The sequence below is a fragment of the Lissotriton vulgaris genome, chromosome 6, assembly GCF_964263255.1.
Source record: "Lissotriton vulgaris chromosome 6, aLisVul1.2, whole genome shotgun sequence".
NCBI lineage: Eukaryota > Metazoa > Chordata > Amphibia > Caudata > Salamandridae > Lissotriton > Lissotriton vulgaris.
In genome coordinates, this window is record NC_141694.1 from 781,435,699 (window position 1) to 781,448,397 (window position 12,699).

Sequence of the window (12,699 nt, forward strand, 5' to 3'; positions counted from 1 at the left end):
GCACAGATTTCTAAAGCCGATAAAAACGAACTCAGCCAAAAGTAGCAGGAGGAAGGCAAAACGTTTGGGGAGGACCCTGCAGAAAAGGCCAGGTTCAACAAACGTGAATGAACCAAAGATAGATAGCTGTTATTTGCATAATGTGTGGTTGTGCACTTTGTTCGCATGAATTGTGTCCTTGATCCAAAATTGGACTCAAGGATGCAATTTGCACAAAAAAACAGTGCAACAGTTTAAAGTCGGCATTTCACATACTAAAGCATGTTTTCCTTATTTTTGGAATTTCATATAATTTCCTCAAAGGAAATTGCTCAAATTTCAACCAGCTCAAACCAAAACCTGCATGTTATTCTCCTAAAACTCATATTAGGAGCAATTTTTTACCCTAATAAATTCCAAACTCCCGGCTGCAAGATTTTATTGGCTGCGCAGAATGGTACCCACCCATCAGTAGCATGCCTATTCAGCACCTTAGATCCTCAGTTACTTCTGGAAAAAGGTGAAAAAAGGATCGGAAATGACATGCGTCCATATGAGACCTGGGGGCAACATGGAGCTGAGTTGAACTTGCACTCACCCAGGTTTTGTACTTGCCATTATCACCTTCTGTGGGCAGGTGGTAAGTGGAAGTAATTTCCATAAAACAGGTGCAAAGACTATTTGGAACAATTTATGATCCATGCTTTACAAAACAGCCTGAATCAGTAGCATAACCTACTGTGTGGCCAAGTCATTGCACATTGCTTTAGAAAAATATGGCAAATGATTAAAAAAATCTGGAGAAAATGTGAAATTGTGTGTTACTGAACAAACAGACACACCCATGTTTTCTAGGGCTCTATGAGAACAGATTTTACTGAGACCAACAAAATATTTTCTATGAGGCCCAGCTTTTTTTGCACCCCAGGCCTAAAGTGATTTTACTGACAGTGTCTTCCAAACTCAAAAACCAAGTCCTGTGATTCCACATGGGTGTAATGCAGGCCTCTGCCTCTGCACAGTGCTTAATTTGAGCCAGTGGTTTCCAGTGCTGGGCCCAGCACTTAATTGTCAACACTGGTGCTTGTGACAGTCTGCCACAAGGTGGCACTGTCTGGCTAGTTTAGAGATGACCACAACAACAGTTAATCATTAATTCAATATACATTAAAGTCACTATTACCTGCTGTCCAATCCATTGTCATAGCTTTGGGGCCTGGAATAGTCTGATTTGTCACACATGTAGGAGTGTGATGTTAGTAGTTGTGTTGTTACTATCGTTGGCAGCATGGCAGTGGCAGTGTGTGGTGCAAGCTGCAGTGGCCTCCTGACAAGAGCCCTGGCACGTATTGTTTCACAAATTAAGCACTGCCCCTGCTGCATCTGATGTGCAGGGCTGCCCCTACCAAACAGGGCACCCCCATTTAGCCTAAAAGGCCTATGACTATCATTGAGATGTGGGAGTCTCAGGCACCCTTCGCCACATTCTGCATTAGTCCATGAAATCGAGTTCCACCCTACTAAAAACGTATGTTGTGAGGCGCAAAATCTGGCAGGCACAGCTGTGGCGACCATCCCTATCCTAGAGCAGACGAGTTAGTCACCTGAAAGGACCTTGAAGAACTGTTTCATCTTTCCAGGCGTGTGAAAGAAGAATGTGGTCACCCCACCAAAATCGATCATATTTCCATTAGCTCTGATCTCGGCTACATTAGCTATTAACTCGAGCGAGAGCACACACTGGTACAAACTGTTTTTTACATGCCCTCTACCAGTTAGGGCATCTGTTCCTACAGGACAATCACCAATTGTGATTAGAAATCCCCTAGTAGTAACTAAGGGTGATCAGGACTTTCAGATTGTGTTTTTTTCTATACCGGGCTCCTAATCCCTGATACAGCACACTGTGCTTGTCGTGTGCCTTCAGCTACTTGAAATCTGACTGTAGTGTGCAGCTTGCAGCCGGAGACCACGCTTGCTTGCATACCTACTTCACCATGAAGTGCTGTGATTTATTAGTGCTCAAATTCCTGAACACATTTAAAAGAGAAAGCTAGGATTGGGCCAACGATTCATTGAGGGCGTTCTACGATTGCAGGCACAGCGATCGCGCTCTATTTATATTTAGGAGAGTGAACTTACATTAAGCTTCTTTTTTTTTTTAAGTGCAAAGTTTTCCCTAGAGGTCCACCTACGGCCAGTGCTTGGTATGTAAAACAATAACCCCCAGATTCATCATTGTCATGTTTTGCGAGTCCTTAATAGCGATTATTAAGGAATCGCTATTAAAGACTCGCAAAACGGGATTCATGTAGAAATCGCAATATTTATTGCAATTTCTACAGCTTCCTTATTTGCAATTTGCTAATTGCTGATCGCAAATAAGGAATGACTCCCCATTCATTCCTATGGGCCTAAAGGCGATTAGCAAATAGCGATTCGCAAATAAGGATGCGATTTCAAGGGTGCCAGGGTGTCCAAAGGACACCCTGTAGCACCCCTGAAATGGTAATGTACACAGGTGTTGCGCACACACATGTCAAAAGGACATGTGTGTGTGTGTAACATACAACTTAGAAAAATGCACTAAAGTGCATTTTTCTAAGTTTTCGCTATTTACCACGTATTTACACTTCATGGTAAATAGCGGCCCCAGATTGCAAATTCGCAATTTTAAAATGGTTCATGAATTCATTTAAGGAATCTCAAATTGAGAATCCTTAAATGCAATTATTCCCAATTTAGCGATTTTTAGAATTGCGATTTTTGCATTTGGGATGATGAATCCCAAATGCAAAAATAGCGCTCGCAAAGGGCCAGGGGGCAGATGTATCATCTGTTTTTTTTGTCACAAACGCTGTGATTCGGAATATAGCAGCGTTTGCGACAAATAAAACGGGATTTGGAATGTATCATGCAAAAAGCCTCGCAATATCAAGGAATCGCAAATTTAGCGATTCCTTAATATTGCGAGGCTTTTAAGAAATGGCAAAATGCAATTTATTATTTGAAATGTATTAAGCCCTTTAGTGTTGCGATTTTTGACTAAGAATTCGCAAATTACCATCAACTTGTAGTTGGTGGTAATTGGCGAATTCTTTTCAAAAAGCACTTTTTTAAAATTCTAAAGGTGCCATATGACGCTCATACATGCCCTTAGGGCATGTATGTGCGCCATATGCGTACACATATCAAATTCAGGGGTGCAGCAGGGTGTCCTTAAGACACCCTTGCACCCTTGAAATTATTCTCAATTTGCGATTAGCTAATTGCTAATCGCAAATTGAGTATAATTTTACATTCATTCCTATGGGGCTCCTGGCCCATAGAAATGAATGGGAAATTATTCCTTAATTGCGATTAGCAATTTGCTAATCACAATTAAGGAATTTTAAGGAATCGCTAATAAATAGCGAAATTCTACATACATACCATTTTGCACTTCTCAAATAGCGATTCCTTAACAATCGCTATTTGAGAAGTGCAAAATGGTATCTTGATACATCTGCCCCCAGATTCTCAGAATCTGGCCTTTTGCGAGCCGATTCCGGCATTCCGGCTTCATGAATCTGGCTGTAAATGCGGTGGGGGCATTTATTGGTAGGAGCCTGCTGCTTTTCTGCTGACTCTCGCGGTTGCTGAATACCAAGGCTGTGTAATCTTGATTTTACCTCATGCCTCTTTCTTCTACTAACATATTCTTCCTGCTCCTTTAGCTCACTCTTGGAAGGTTCCTTTTCGTCTCTGCTTTCTCACTTTTTTACTGATTTCCCTCTTTCTCTTCCACCTTCTTTCTCCCTTTCCTGCCTTTCTTTCACTTACTCTGAGTCAAAGTCAAATGATTACAAATGAGTTCCACTGGACAAAAAAGAGTGCTGATTGGCCCCACCTGCAGCTACGTCTCAAATTAAGCCCTGCAGAGGCACTGCCAAATGCCAGGGTTGCTGAATTCAAAAGCAGCCTGATTTTGGTTCCTCCCATGTCCCGTTCTTAAACCACCCTGCACTTGTCTCTTCATCTCAGCTCTTTGGGCTCTATTTCACCCATGCTATTTCCCTTTGTGCTGTCTACATATATTTCACGTCTTCCGTCCTTTTCCACCTGTCTGTCTTTTGCTCTGGATCAGAGTCTGATGATGAAAAATAAGTCCGGTCCCAGAAAATGAGTTCTGGTGTCCCCACCCAAACAAAGGAATCACTATGCCTTGGTTCCCATTACACAGAGATGGATCAATGTTTAGTTCTTCCAAGAAGTTTGGTGCCAGTTTAGCAGCTTGGGAACAGGAGTCAATGCCCTTTTTAACTTGCCTACAGACGTGCTTATTGATCCTTGATCTTATATCATGGATTTAACCTCTTCCACTCTGATTTTACTTTTTTAGGATGACCCAGCAACAGTGCATGGGCACCAACACTTAATGTGACAGCTTTCCCAATTTACGGTCTGGATTAAAAACTCGTGTGTTATGGAGGGTGGACTCACAGTCACAGATTGGGGCACCCCATGTGTTAAGATCCTCTTCAGAAGGCCGATTTGCACCTTGTTTTCTAATACCTCGATCACGAGTAATGTATGACCCCTGCGCAAATAGGTTTGTGCTGGGTCTGAATTCCAAGTTTTGTTGTAAACTCTTCACCCTGTAATTTAGTCTCATATAGGTGAATTGTTTTGTTGAATATTTTTATTGAAACTTTTCCGTAATTAGCAAGACACATCAATTTCACATTAGGTACAGATTTGATCAACCGGCAATCCACATTTCTCATTTGGTTACAGAAAATACTCCTTTCCTGTCGCCTTGAAATATTACTGCTTATGGATATGGCATTTGATTTCCAATGGGATCTTCTCCCCCCCCCCCCCCCCCCCCCCCAGAGCGACTGTGGTAGGGCCTCTCTTCTCCTAAGGCATTGAAACGTTTTGTACCCCCCCATTCCCTGAAACTTTAGTCCATAATATTTAACCCAGGGGCACCAGATCTTAAAGAATTTCCGCTGACAGCGTCTCATTCTATATGTCCCTTACTCCACCCCTATGTACATGTCTATCCCATTTTCCAATCTCTTAAGGTCGAAATCTCTGGCCCTCCCCATTTTTTGTCTATATATCTTTTTGCCACAAGCATCCCAAGATTACACAGGCTAAGACTACGTCTGGGTAAGTCAATGTTGGAAGGTATACCTAGCAATGCATATTTAGCATCCATTGGTAGCTGAGCCCCTAAATTTTCACTTAGTTCCCTCACTACTCTGGCCCAATATCTTTGCATACCCGTGCACTCCCATAAGGTGTGAATGAACGTGCCTATTTCTGTCTACAGCGGAGGCACCCAGGGGACTCTGCCCGTCCCATTTTGTGAAGACGGGACCAGGTTACATATGTTCTATATAGTATTTTGAGTAAAATTAAAAGCAGCCTCAGTTTGATTGCCACCTCTCTTGGGTACATCAGGGCCGCCTCCCGATCTCTGTCCTCCAGATCTCCCAGGGTATCCTCCCATTTCCCCCTCAGGACCACTAGGTTATCCGGAACATATTAATGAGGGTCTTATAGGTCCAGGATATGGCCTTCTCTGGAATCTTGCCTTGCAGGAGTCTGCAGTTTAGCGGCGAGAATTAGAGGATTCCTGCAACATTTAATTCCTCAGCCTCCCATGTGTGTTTCATTTGTGTACATTTGAACCTTTGTCTATCCCCCATCTGATATTTGTGCTGCAAGGCTGAAAACGAGATCAAAGACCCATCCTTTATTAGATCCCCGATCGTAGAGATTCCTATCAGATCCCAGTCCTTGAATCCCTTCAGTTTCCCTAACTCCGATAGACGCCTGCCTTCCCATAGTGGGGTTTGCCTTGTCACTTTCTTATGCCAGCCCATTTGCTTCTCAGCTCCCCTCCAAGCCTCCAGGGCCCTCTGAGTCGCTGGCAGCCAAAGTCTGACTCCTGTCCTCCATATATATAGTGCAGGTGGGAGCACACTTTAAATTGGTCGTGTGCCAGTGCATAAGTCAGGTGTGATCACGGCAAGTGCCCCCACTCATTTACGGCTATCAAATGTGCTGCCCTGTAGTAGGATCTGATGTCCGGGAGGGCTACCTCACCATTGTACTGATTGCGTTGCAGCGTGTTGAGTGCAATCCTTGGTTGCACCTCATCCCACAGGAGCGTGTGCACCTCACTATCTATCGCCCTGAAAGTATCTTCCGGGATCTTGTCGTTAGTGTTGTGCATGCTATACAGAAGCTTGGGAAGCGTAATCATCTTGTACATTACCGCTCTACCCAATAGTGTGAGGGGCAACCTTCTCCATCTCTCCACATCAACGTGGAATTCTGTCACCACCCTACGGATGTTACATGTGTGGCTGCGTGAGGTGTCTGTAGATATGTATATTCCCAGGAATTTGAAACCCTCTGTGGTTACTTGTAATTCCATGGGGTGATCCTGTGCTTCAAGGGTCCCTCCCACTGGGTATAGGATTGATTTCCCCCAATTAATTTTGTAGTCTGCGTGTTTCCCGAATGTCCCCAACTCTTGAAAACGAGTCAAGTGCACTTCAGGTAAAGACACTAATGTTTGATAGATTGTGGGGCATATTTATGAGCCCCTTTGTGTCACTTTTGCATCACGAAATGTGGCGCAGGAGCAATGCAAATGAAAAATTAGAATTATGAAGCCACATAAGACCACCTCGCGTGGCCTGGGTGGCTCCATAAATCTTGAGTAATGCAATGCAGTGCAAATTACTGCATTGCATTACTAAATCCTACCACATCCTAAATCCTGACTATATGGTGGAAGAGGGTGGAGGCAGAATTTTGAGTATTTATACAAAGTGGAAAAAGATATTTCAAGACGAGTAAGTATTGAAAATTGAGAGCAAGGGATATTTTTTAGAATTCACTGTTTACCCACTGGACAACGTCATCAAGGGTCCAGTTCTCAAACTCAAATCAAAACAACAACTTTGCAGTCTGTTATAGCTTTGTTGTCGAAAGGAGGTTTTGTGGCTACTCTAGAGTTGTAGGACACTTACTTTCATAGACTGGTGTATCCATCCCACCAGACGTACCAGTTTGCAGTAGGAGAAGGTCACTTCCTCTGCAAATCCCTATCATTTGGCATACCTTCCTCACCAAGGATGTTTACAAAGCTAACTGCCCCAGTCAAAGGATGCCTTCAACTACAAGGTATTAACATTTGTCCATGTTCAGAAGAAGATTGGCTTATTTCTGGTTGTTTTCTTTTAAAGGTGCAATCTGGTGTGGAGCAGGTGTGTGCAACACTTCAATAACTGAGTCTGATCATCAACCATCAAAAGTCCAGTTTATAGCCCATGATGAAGAAGAACTTCATATTGGCGGACCTGGATACGAAACTGGGGAAGGTATTTCTGTTGGAAACAAGATTACAGAGTCTGCAGAATTAGTTAATATTGGACCTGGCCCTCTCTGCAGGTTCACCCTAAATGTTTTGCCTTTACTCCCTACCTTTGCTGGCCCCATATTTGTTGGCTTTTAGGACTTTGTGCACTTTACCTCTGTTAACCAGTGTTACAGTGCTCTTGTCCTAAAAAATTGCAAAATTGACCTAAGTATGATATGATACTCAAGGCCTGTAAATTAAATGCTTCTAATGAGGACCAGCACTCATTGTGCCACCCACTAAAGTAGTCTTTTGAAACATGTCTCAGGCCTGCCACTTGAGCCTTTAGTGCAGTTTTAAACTTCCATTTCGACCTGTCAAAATAAACCTCTAGCCAGGCCTACATCTTCCTTTTTATTGCATATAAGTCACCCCAGATGTAGGTCCTAAAGGCTCAAAGGGTAGGGCACATTGTACTTAAAAAAGTAGCACAGGTGTGCTTTCATTTTACATGCCCTGGTAGTGAAAATTCCCAAAGTCCTTCTTCACTACTGTAAAGCTTATCTCTTTCATTGACTAACACTAGGTGCCTTATTCTAATTCAAAGTGCTAACTTTGGATTGAGAGCATGTAGACGTACACTGTTTGGTTTCAAATGAGTTGTAATTTATAAGCCTCTTTAATGGTAACGTTGGATTTTATTTTACAATTTTGAAAATGTCACTTATAGAAAGTTTTTTTTTTTAGTTTCACAGCACTTGATTTATATTGTTTTGTTCTTGTGTTTACACGTCCTTTTCTTGTATAGCACATTATGGTTTCCTGCTTGCTCTAGATTTCTTCTGTTCATTACCCTTAGAGACTGACTACCTGAGTTTAACCCCTCCCATGCTCATGAGGAGCTGAGCTGAGCTCGTCATGAGTCACGGTTCCCGTGTGCTCATGATGAGCTCAGCTCGTCATGACCGTTAGAACGCTCACACGCGGGTCTAATTCCCCTGCTGTGCTGGGCGTTCTAAGGAACAGGCGTGGTCATGACGAGCTGAGCTCATCATGAGCACACGAGAACCGTGGCTCATGACGAGCTGAGCTCGTCATGAGCACCGGGGCACTGTGCGCGCCCCAGACCCCCAGCACAGCAGGGGAATCTGCCCCGCAGTGAAGGCGTTAAGTCCTATCTCTATGACCATGCACTTTTACGTATATAGATGTACCACGCGTACGGCAAAGGTTTACCTTGATTGCCGGGACCCGCGCACTTCACTCCTGCTGGTGACGTTTTCGGATAGGTAGTTTACACAAGTCTCATTAGGTAAGTTCTTGACAGATGTTTTATGGCATAATTTTTAATGAGTACGTTTGACCCGATTTAAACACCAGCACAGAGTCGTACTCACTTTAGTTTTCCCTTCTGTTGACAGTTCACTGACTCCGTTATCCTACCAGATCAAGGTAATTCTTTTCGCCCGTTTTTCTTGAGTTATACACTGGACACACATGTCAATATTTGACCATATCGGCACTGATTTAATTTTACAGCCACTTCCGGCTCCTAATCAAAATTTATCCGCACTCTGTATGACTTGGTAACCCATTGAGGTAACGGTCTGTTAGTCATACTATTCATGTACTCTTCACTAATGTACACACCATTCCAGTCGTCCAATTTCACTTTTATCTTAATATCACCTACGTGGGCTATGTGGCATTAGTGGTCTATCTGGTATTCCTTTCCTACACTACTAGTGTTTGATGGTTGGTCACTCGAGCACATATAATCACTTTGGTCTTGATTTCTTTTCTCATCAGTCCTTTATCACTTTTTGCTTAGGTTTGAATCTAACACGTCATTTTCAGAGCCTTGTCTGTTCTTCTGTATGAGCATTGTTACAAAATGATGAATGTTTATGAACTACTCATTTGTTACACTTATAGTTATTATCGCTATTGCTATTGTAGAATCCCTGATGAAGGGCAAGAACCTTCCCAAATGCATTGGGAAAGGATATGATTATTGTTACCAGATTCGCCATGCTGTGTCAAGCATTTCCTCGTTTCTTTTGGAAACTTTGCTATCGACAGAATAAAGCAGAGTTTGAATATTCGCTTTGGTTGTAAACTATTATGAACATGATTGAGAACTCAAGTTGAAATTTAATGATTCACTGATCACTCATTAAAAACTGGATAGTTAAAAAAAAGCATTTTGATTACTTTATTGTACACTTGGAATTCAAGTGACACTACAGTAGTGCATCTTGATCTCCTTGACATCCATCCGGGCAGATTCTGTTTACTTATAGAAAGTTGTCATTTTCCTGCCTTAAACTTTCTGAGGCCGACTAGGAGTTAACAGCTGACTGGGTCGGTTAATTGCTCCCCCATCAGGAATGCATATTGAACCTAGACAGTGAACAATAGAACTTGGTTGTAGCTGGGAGAGGGCCATCCTGCTAGGAGGGCCAGGGGCAGGCAGGGCCCTGCACCAATTAAGGTTCAAAGGGCCTGCCTCCAGAACACACAAAGGAAGTTGACACCTGTCTTTTGACACCCCAGACTTCTTTCAGCCTTGATGGAGAAAGGAAAAGGTTTCCAGAACCGGATGAACGGGAAGGACAGTGTCCCCCCCACTCACATGGCATCAGGTGCAAATATTGGACCTCCTGGGTCACTTCTCTGTACACTCCTGGATCAGTGAACACTCCAGAAGAAGAACTGCTTTGTTCCCCAGAGGACTGCCCTTCTGCTTTAGACCTGCCTTGTTCCCCAAATGACTGACCTGCTCCTAGAGGCCTGCCCTGCTCTCAGAGAAGCTAGGCTAGACCTGGTCTCTTCATCACAAACTAACCTGAGTGACTCCAAAGGTTAGTTGGCTGACATCCTGTTCTGAGCTACGAGGACACAACAAGCGCCAGTGGCCTCCCTTCAACTGTCCAGCTGACCTGCTGCAAATGGACCTGCCTGGACCTGTAACTGGACCTGCCTCAGCCCAGCTGGCCTTTACTAGAATGAGTCCCTGAGCTCCAAGATGTGCTGCCCTAGGTCCTGGACTCTTGGCTGTTATCAGACTGCACTCCTCTACAAACAAAAGTGAAATCCTGATGTTTTGGGCTCCTCAGTACTACGAACATGCCAGTTCTCTCTGAGACTGTGCCGCCCACCAAGATCACTAACATGAAGGTCCAGTGAATCTGACTTTTTATGCTACAGCGACTGCCCACAGTGAACGTCAATGAGAAACTCCAGCAACAAACATAAGCAATGCTCAACCAGCTTTTCACACTACAGCGATGACAGCCCATGCTGCCCAACGATGACTATCCATAATGCTACCCCTTCTCTTCGCAGGCTCCTCCCCCCAGAAGAAAAATCTTCACAATGGACTTTGGAAAGGGAACTTTTTCAGCAGGACTAACCAGGTCCCTGTATCCAGAACATGCTCCATCTCGGTCAGCCTGAACTTGTGAATGTCCCCCGGTATTGTATGATTATATGACTGAAGTGGCGCTTTGTGTTTTTAGGCTTTATACTTTCCTAAAACTTTAAAATTGCATAACAGTGGTTGTACTAAATGGATTTAATTTGTTTTGGTGTACTTTTTTCTAAAGAATGTTTTCTCCATTTTCCTAAGTTGGTGTATGATTTTTTTCTCTATGGGACTTTTGAAAATTCTATGTCTAATAACTTTGGCGTTTGTGGACGGAATCTGCTGAAAGTTTCAGGAAAATGGCACATTTTGTTTCTGAGCAGCCCCTAAAAATTTGGGGGGGTTTTGTCAAGGGGGGGCCGAGAAAAAAAGGGGGGTCCCAAAACGCGTTTTTAACATTGAGTTTTCAATAGGGCGTTTGGCCTCACTTTTAGCTCGAACAGCTGAATGGATTTGCACGAAACTTGGCAAAATTATAGGGACTGTTAGCCCGATGTGCCTTTGCTGGGTCTCAATATATGTGCTCCAGTGGATTTTGAGAAATTAACATTTTAAAAAACAGATATATCTGTGACAGCGTCCCGGGTAGCGCTCCGGTTCGCGAACTTTTCGCGTAACGGAGCTTTGCGAAGCGAAGCTGATTGGCTCTCCGGTGTCTGTAAACATTCTAAACAGTCCGGTGCGGCCGCCATCTTGTCTCTCGGTAGGATCGAGAGACAAGAAGAGGAGAAAAACGAAGGGAGAATTTAATGAAAGGGGGCAAGGTAGACCCTTCTTGACCCCCTAGGAATGATGTTGGGGTTATTAAAGGGTCCCGTGGGGCAAATAAAAAAAATTTGATTTTTTGCGGAAGAAGCGCTTTCCGGTTCGCGAACCGGGTAGCGAATCGGGACGCGAAACGGGAATTCGCCATTTTGTGTTTCGTTTTAATTAAATTACAAGATGGAGGAAAAACAATGTGAGAAATGGGTATAAGGGGGTACGGGAGACGTATCCTGACCCCCTATGTTTTCTGAGGGTGGCTGAGGATGCTCAGATATGTTGATACTTGTCTTCCAGCGGCTGCACGTTAGCGTTTTTTTTTTTTTTTTTGCTGCGTGACGTCTGTTAACGTTCGATTCGAAGGAAATCAGGAAGTGTTGACCGCCATTTTGACACTGCGAGTAAATATATTGTTAAAAATAATTGTTATAAATTAATCCGTATTGATAAACATTGTCTGCGCCATCTTGCTTTTTTTCCAATGCCACACTTTTGTCGTACACGGCAGCCATTTTAGATGCCTTGACCAGACCCACTGTCTGCACGACGCCGATCGTGACGTCTGTTAACGTTCGATTCGAAGGAAATCAGGAAGTGTTGACCGCCATTTTGACACTGCGAGTAAATATATTGTTAAAAATAATTGTTATAAATTAATCCGTATTGATAAACATTGTCTGCGCCCTCTTGCTTTTTTTCCAATGCCACACTTTTGTCGTGCACGGCAGCCATTTTAGATGCCTTGACCAGACCCACTCTCTGCACGCCGCCGATCCTCAGCATGGCTCCCCACTCTCGCAAGCATCTCCCCCACGCATTGGTCACCCCCGCTCTCTCTCTTATGCATGGGCCATAAACCTCCCCCCATCTGCGCTGCTCTTCCCTGAGAATCACACCCTGTGTCCGCCCGACACCTCCCTTTCACCCTATTCACTACCGCACCCTCTGACACTCCTCTTCCTTTGTGTCTGATTGTCCAGGCCGGTCTCAGGCTATCACCTAGCCCTGCGGATGTAGTTTATGGCCTCAACTGTAAAGAATCACCCCTCTTCAAAGGAGTTACAGTAGATCAAGGCCCCCACCCCATGAGATCCGTCACACCACACGCGTTCCTACTATCTGATAACGATCCTGTATTGTGATTGGGGAGGGGATTCTCACTGTGAGG